Source organism: Macrobrachium rosenbergii, chromosome 51 (assembly GCF_040412425.1).
Source record: "Macrobrachium rosenbergii isolate ZJJX-2024 chromosome 51, ASM4041242v1, whole genome shotgun sequence".
Taxonomy (NCBI): Eukaryota; Metazoa; Arthropoda; class Malacostraca; order Decapoda; family Palaemonidae; genus Macrobrachium; species Macrobrachium rosenbergii.
In genome coordinates this window covers 5,974,131-5,982,543 of record NC_089791.1, presented here as the reverse complement: position 1 = coordinate 5,982,543, position 8,413 = coordinate 5,974,131, and positions in this window count along the sequence as shown.

Sequence of the window (8,413 nt, the reverse complement as noted above, 5' to 3'; positions counted from 1 at the left end):
ACTCTCCACAGATGGCGGATTGTAAGCATCAACTGCTCCCAAAATTAATCATCTCGAGAAGGTCGCTTAATCAATATATGATAAGTGAGGCCTTAGCAGAAGCATGCTCTCTGCTGAGGGCTATGTTTTGTTGCTTTTACCTTGATCATTATTAGAGTTGAAAATGAAAGTTCTTATATTTAATGTTTTTAACGAATTGTCCACTCAAAGAGTCACACCGTTGGTCACAGAAGTAATCTTCCTAATATCAAGCAAACAAACGTTTCCATTGTCATCGAAAACTCGCTTTAGTATCAACCTCATTAAACATTAATTTTATGAATGGTAAATCAGCAGGAAGAGAACCATTATCTGGCGCAGGTATAGGAAACCCCATTCCTCAATCCAGCTCAAGCAACGACACCAATTACCTAACTCCGTGTAAACTTGAGAGGGACAGCTGTCCTGAATTGACAAAATTTGTACATCATTATCATCGTTATTTCACAGTAGTTGAAAGTATTTATCCTAAAATAATAATAATAATAATAATAATAATAATAATAATAATAATAATAATAATATCCAGCAAGAAAACTTTCTTCTCGAGTATAGAGAGTCATCCGAAAGTAAGGCAAAGGCCATGATTGACGGGTACAGGACGGTGGATGTTTGTTTAGACAAGGAAGAGTGTGGATCAAGTGTTTGCTATGAAGCAGTTATGCAAGAATTATGAAAGCAAAGGGGATAAAGCTACATGTGGCATACATGGACCCAGAAAAAGCGTTTATCCAAACCTAAACAGAGGTAATGTGAAGGTCATTGAAGATGCTGAGAGTCATCAAAAGCTTTTATTAAGGACTCAAGGCGTTAACCTACAGAATGAAGACGGGAGAGAGACTGGTTTGTTGTAGAAGTGGATCTCAGGAAAGGTGCGTATTTAATACATTTTTGAGTGGAGTATTGCAAGAAGTCAGAGAAAAAGATCAGACATATTTGGTAAGATATGGCATAGAAGAACGAGTTGTGAATGGTTGACATTTCTGGATGACACAAAACTAATTTGGGATAATAAATAGATAATATAAGAAGTGCCTATACAAGAAAATGTTTGCAAGATGAGAATACCGAGAGTCATTTTGTTCAAGAGTAAAGTGTTCATGATAAAAAGAAGATGGAGCAATGTTTATCAAAATGGACAGGAAGTAAATGCAGTTAATTCACATAGGTATTTAGAAAATAAAATGGATGATGGCAGGACAAAGAAAGAGGTGAGTAATGGAATAGGCGAGTTGACAAATGTATCACCGTGTGAGCAAAAGATTGGCAAGAGATTTGGTATGTCGATGGAACCCAAGATAGGTATTTCTGTATGAAGGCACTTTTTTGTTCAGCTTCCTTTGTGGAAAAAGTGTGGATATGAATAAAGGGAAAATTTGAAGCTGTAAAGATGAACTGTTTGTGTAGTAAATATGGCGTAACAGAAAAAACTGGCAGGGTGAGAAATGTTGAGATGAAGAGAAGTGGTTACAATGTTTGCATTATTGAAAGGATAGAACATTGTGTTTCCAAATGGTTTGGTCATGTGGAAAGAATGAAGGGCAATGGGTTAGTCAACAGAGTGTATAATTCAGAGGTGTTACGAGGTGCTGCCCTAATATCCAAGAAGCATGCGAGTGCCTGAACGCTAGAGGTGAATAGCGCAGTGTATGTAAAGGATTCGACGTGTTATTGATGACCCTTCTACTGTATGTAGATGTATGTGAGTGGCACGGTTGTGAAAGATTTTTGCACAAGGGATTCATTCACGATTCAGCAGTTGCAGCACGAATGTGGCAGTGAAGGAAGTTTTGTTTTTTCCTCACAAGGCGGACCCTATTGAGAGAGACAGCCTACTGTCTTCATGATGGATCCTCTACATGAAATTCTTCACTTAATGATGAATTTCTTCAAGGCCAGAGACAATCTTTACAGTATATAGCAAGTTTTCCCGGTTAACCTCATCATTAGAATGAATTTGATAACAATTATAAAAATAACTAAAATGCAAAAAGGAAATGATCGTACTATGATTAAAATGAACTTGATAAATTTGTAAAAGTACAATAAAAGTGAAGAAATAAAATGGAACTTGAATTTAAAAAGTTAAAATACCAAAACAAATTAAACAAAATTAGTTAATCTAGAAGAAACTGATATAACTTCAAAAGAAAATGACACATAATTGCTTCTCAAATAACAATATAACATAATCGCAAAATGTAGACCAGAAAAAAGTCAAGTTGTTATTAAGTTTCAGTTATATTTTCTTCGTTAGCATATACCCAGAGACGAGGAGATCAACTCTGCTTAAAAAAAAAAAAAAAAAAAGCAGTGTAAAATTCGGGGCAGTGAAAGGAATGGCCTTGGGCAAAAACTGCGATCTCTGAAGGCTCAGGAAATAAGCTGATGAAGACAAGCATTCAAAATTGCGAATACTACTACTACTAATAATAATAATAATAATGTAAAAGTAAAAAAAATATACGCGAAAATGAGCCCAACTAATAACTCAATATTTTACTTACAGGCAAATAAAAAAAATGAGTAAATCATTAGGATTAGAGACTTTTACTCTATCTGAGATGGACGAGGAAGGCTTCCGTGACCTTAGGGAAGATGCATACGTACCATGCGAACCCGTGGTAAGCCTCTCTCTCTCTCTCTCTCTCTCTCTCTCTCTCTCTCTCTCTCTCTCTCTCTCTCTCTCTCTCTGTCTGTCTTTATTGTTCTCCCTGCGTTAAACTTACAAATGTTGCATACGGACACAACGATAACATGAGACGAATTTAATGATCAGTTCAGATGGACCCGTTACCCTGCTGAAGGCTTCCTCTCTCTCATGTTATTCACATCCGTTGTACGTTTCGAACTTGTCAGCTCCAAAGGTCATTTATTCCTCGCACTGTTGGACTGTGGAACAGCCTCCAGGAGGATCTCGTGCAATTGGAGCCTCAGAAGTTCAAGCGAAGATGCAATGCGCTATTACCCTAATACAATTCAACTTATATTTTAATATTTTACTTACGTTTTTATCTTTTTATTAATTTGTTAATTTATCTGTTTTCCTAATAATTGATCTCCTCTTTCTGCATTTCCAGTTACATTCTGTTACTTCTGTTCCATATGAATAGGGTTCATCTTCTGAATATTAATAATACATATAATAATAATAATTTCGGAAAAAGTACCAATGTAAACGTTGGGAAAATCCAAATCCTTTTTTCACGTAACAGTAATTCCAGCACCTTTGTAATGCATAAACCTATTTCTTATCATGTGATAGGCTACATTTGTCCTTATCATCGCATTTGTTAGAACTGTTATAATTACAGTTAACTTCAATATCATTTGAATTTTTTTATCGCTGTTATTTTCCCACTGGCTGTTTCCTTCTTTATTTATTATAATCTTAATGTTACTATAGTTACAGTGGACGTTAAAGCATTTTTATTTATTTTGCCAGAATGATTATAACATTAATTATTATTTTCTGTGTAAACTTTTCTCTAACTGTCATTAAACAGTACCATCATCATTACGATTACTGACACCTAGGCAGTTACTGGTGTCATGGTACTGAACGTAATTGCTGTTTTATCGTTGCCATGGTAATCAATAACTGTGGTTATTACAGCGACTATAAATTTTCGTTGTTGTTGACGGCATTAGTAGCGTTCTTTTTAACTGTTGGCATTATAGCTACTATGACTATTATTTTATGTCGCTCTTGCTCTTAAAATTGATACTATTTCAATATTTTTTTTTTACTACTGGTATCATTTCAAACCTGACCCCAAGTGCGAAGGGTGCAAGGGCATCCCCAAGGAGCTCCTTCCTTTCGTATTAGGCTTTGGAATAAAAGGACTCACAAGTGGTGCCAGTTTCGGCATGAGGGAAAACCCCTCTGGAAGAGTGATTGCTGTGTTAAGCAACTACACCATCACACCGGGAGACAGCGTAATCTCCGAAGATATAAGATACGACGAAGAAAAGGTAGGGAGGATTCGGGATACAAATGGAGGAAAAGTGGCTTTTTTTCTTTTATTTCGGGGGAGAACGGGGAATTTGAGACTAACAAGGATGAACTTATGGACAGAAAAAGGTTAATTTTGGGGATGAATGACTGGGAGGATTTGGATTGTGAGGGATGAGGCTAATGGATGAAAAGGAGTTTTTGTGTGAAAGTGAATTAACAGGGATGGAGCTTCTGGAAAAAAAGTGAGTGTTTGACATGAAAGAATATGAGGATTTGGAACTAAAAGGGCTAAGGCATGCGGAATGAAAGACAAGCAAGATATGGAATTAACAGGAGTAACATTTGAGGTGAAAGGGGAAGAGGATTTGGTATTATAAGAGATGAAACAGTGATCGAAAGAGAAGTAAGAATTGGGACTGAAAGGGATAAAACTTGTTACCGAAAAGATACTAAGAGGTGAATGGGGAGGGAGACAGGAGGGTAAAAGGAATGAACTTGTGAATGAAAAAAGACTTGGGACTGAAATGGCTAAAGCATGTGAACTGAGTTTTTTTGGGGATGAAAGAAAGGAGAATTGAGGATGAAGAAGGATGAGGCTTATGAACAAAAAGTAGAGTTTTTAAACTGAGAGGCAATATTATTCTGGATTAAAAGGGATGCACCTTGTGACTGTAAAGTTTTTGCGATGAATAACGGTTGAAGAGGTTTCGGCGTTAAAAAGGATAAATGTTGCAAATGAGGTAAAGACTTTTTGGTAAGAAATGGGAGAATGATTAGGAATACCTGGATATTAACCCCATTTACATTTTCCCTAGCTTTTCTGCTATGTTTTATTTACCATTCATCCTTATTTCTAATCTACATTTGCTTACACACGCACACACACAATATATATATATATATATATATATATATATATATATATATATATATATATATATATATATACATACATACATACATACATACATGCACATATATATATATATATATATATATATATATATATATATATATATATATATATATATATATGTGTGTGTGTGTGTGTGTGTGTGTGTGTGTGTATGTATGCTAGAGAGATAGACAGATAGATAGCTGATTTTGATACTGAATTCTTCTTGTTTGTATCACGATCAAGTTCAAGGAATTTTCTCTGACTGAAAACAATGGTTGGAGGGAAGCGGTTAGCCAGAGCTGGGAGTTTTTCAAGATCAGTTTCGTGGCAACACAATAACTCCTTCAGAACATAAGAGAATGAACAGTCATTTTCAGCGCTATAGTTTAGAAAGGCGAACGGGTATGTGAAATCTAAGCCGTATTAGACAGAGTTTGGACATGGGATTAACCTCGCCATTTTCACAATAACTATAAGCAAAATAAAAGTAGTGATCTAATAATAACAATTATAATCACGATCAAAACGACACTGTAACAGTTACAGATCATATCATAGGCATATATGTGTCCTCGAAGGGGTCTTAATCTTTGATAAGATCGAGTCCGTATCTACATTTGGTGTCTTGTCACCTAGATGCCATCATATCAGTGATTAAGATCGTTGAAATATGCAAGAAACACCAGCTAGCTTGCAGTAATAAGTGGTACGAACATCAACCTGAGGGAGTGATAGAAAACGATCAGGCAAAGATCCTCTGGGACTATGTTATCAGAACAGATAGGATGATACGTGCCAATAAATCAGACTTGACGCTAATTAACAAAATCAAGAAGAAAGTATCACTCACTGATGTCGCAATACCATGGGACACTAGAGTAGAGGAGAAAGAAAGAGAAAAAATTGATAAGTATCAAGACCTCAAAATAGAAATAAAAAGGATATGGGATATGCCAGTGGAAATTGTACCCATAATCATAGGAACACTAGGCATGGTCCCAAGATCCCTGAAAAGGAACCTGGAAAAGCTAGAAGCTGAAGTAACTCCAGGACTCATGCAGAAGAGTGTGCCATTATAAACAGCGCACATAGTGAGAAAAGTGACGGACTCCTATGGAGGCAAGATGAAACCCAGAGCCCCACACTATAAAAACCACCCAGTGAAAGATGATGACTGTGATAGACAAAAAAAAATAAAATAATAATAATAAAACACTTAACAATTGCAAAAATAGAGAATAAGTATACACAGCAACTCAGGCCACCCCTGTGTGAAGGAAGATAACGTCATTTATGGAACAGACTCCTCATTAACCCATCTTTCCCACATTTTAGATCTTCTTGCCCCACTGCTTAAGATGCTTTGTATGAGCGAATTGCTTGTTTCTCAGTCGGGTGATCAGACTGGACATTGTTCGCCTAACAATTTTTTTTAAATAATCCAGGCGGTTATCTAAGATTATCTGCGTCGTGGAGTGATAGCGAGGTGTGTTTGTGAGGCATCTCAGAATGTCACTGTGAACAACAGTGATACGTCTCATGGCCCCTCAAGTATAGTTCATCCAAAGGGAGCACCCATATATGCTGTAGCAGTACGAGCAGAAGAGCAGCAGTTTTGTGTCTCGGTGACAAAAGGCGAGCCTCCTTGCAATCATGCTCCTAGATGCACATAGTTTGCGACAGCTCTGTTCTATGTCTCCCGTATCTTTTAGGTCGTCCGTGATGACGTGGCCCAAATACGGAAATTCATGCACGAATTCCATACGATAATCTCTGAGGAAAATTTGTGGTTCTGCAATATCTTAAATAATCTTGGGAGCAGCAACCTGCACTGGGTCTTGGTTTCGTTGTATGGGATATAAAATTCTTCTGCATATCTGCGGCAAGTGGGGAAATCAGAATCATATCATCGGCGTAACAGAGGTTGTTTATTGTTTTTTCGTTGATAGTGCATCTGACTGGGAGTGAGTTCAGTTTGATATTCAGGGCATCTGTGTACGTATTAAACAGGTATGAAGAGAAAGTGCCCTCTTGCCGGAGCCCATTTAGGGAGCCAGAGTTGTACGACAATACGTTACATCATTTGACACAGAATTGCTGTGGAGAACCAGTAATATAAAATGCCAATTAAATATAGAGGTGTACCTCTTTTGTGCAGCTTAAGGAAGAGCTTCAGGTAGTTTACTCTGTCAAATGCTTTACTCACATCTACAAAACAGGAAAACAGTAAAGGCTAATGATAGGTAATAGTTCAGCAAGTCTTTCAGGATGTGGATGCAGGTGTCGGTTGAAAGGTTTGCTGTAAATCTGAACTGGTTGTTAGTAATGAAAAGAAATGGGAGAAGTCTCACTAGAAGAACCGACTCAAGTGTCTTCGACACAATTGTAGTAATTGCAATCGGACAATAATTGTCAGGGTCAGCTGCATCCTTCAGCTTTCTTTTGATTAATGGTATTAAGTGAACTAAAAGTAGGGAGTCTATGAGAAACTGGTGAATTATGCACGCACTGAATAGGGCAGCTGGCAAAATGTAAATTATCAGGTGGCAAAATTTGAAAGCTTCTGCAGGAAGACCATCGCAGCTGGGCGATTTATTATTAGGTAAGTTTTTTGTGTATCTATTTCCCTTCGGGAATCTTGATCATTTATACAGTTCAGGATAACAGTGAAGTGATTGCCCCACATTCTTGCGATAGCCTTGTCACCGACGGCTTCTCCTATTCTCTGTAATAGCTTCTTAGTTTTGGGATTTAGGGATTGAATGTCATTCCAAAGACGAGGGTAATCACCAGATTCTAATTTTCTAGACATTGCATCAGCTCTTAGTTGCTTTTCATTTATTCTGCAGTATTTTAGAGCAAGTTTGATCTGCTCTCTCGCCTGTCTCATTAGCAATGCAAAGTGTCCTTCCCCCAGGCTACCATTTTGCCTCCATGGCAAAAACATGTCTTGTGAGTGTGTATACAGATCTTTAACCAAGTCATCCCAGCCAGGTATAATACAGGAGTTGCCTTGACGAAATCTAAAGGTATCCCTGCTGGAGGCAAACATAGCAGACATTATATGTGAATAGAATTCTTTCAGATCTCTCTTGTGGTGGTCATTTCTACATTTTGGGTTAGTGCGAAGTAAGGCGCTGCTGGCTGAACAACTGACTGCAACCTATTTCCCATGGTCACCCTACAGGATCTGGTTTTCTGGTGATTTTTAAAGTCCCAGCTAACAGCAGGTAGGCGATCTGTTAGGGGGTTCACAGTAGGGAGGGATGGGGTATTGCATGTCTTAGCGGCGTGGGAGGAAGGTACCAGTAACAGTGCATTTTTGACCATCGTGCATGTTATTACTGTGGCGGTATTAAGTTTAAACTTTGCAAAACATGGAAAAGTTTATCATAAGAAAACGCAAGCATCTTGCTGACACTGACAGCAGCAGAGATGGAGTGGAAGTTGATAATGACTCACGAGGTATACGTGTCGAAGACACTGGAAATGAAGCAAGATTAACTACTGAAAGCCAG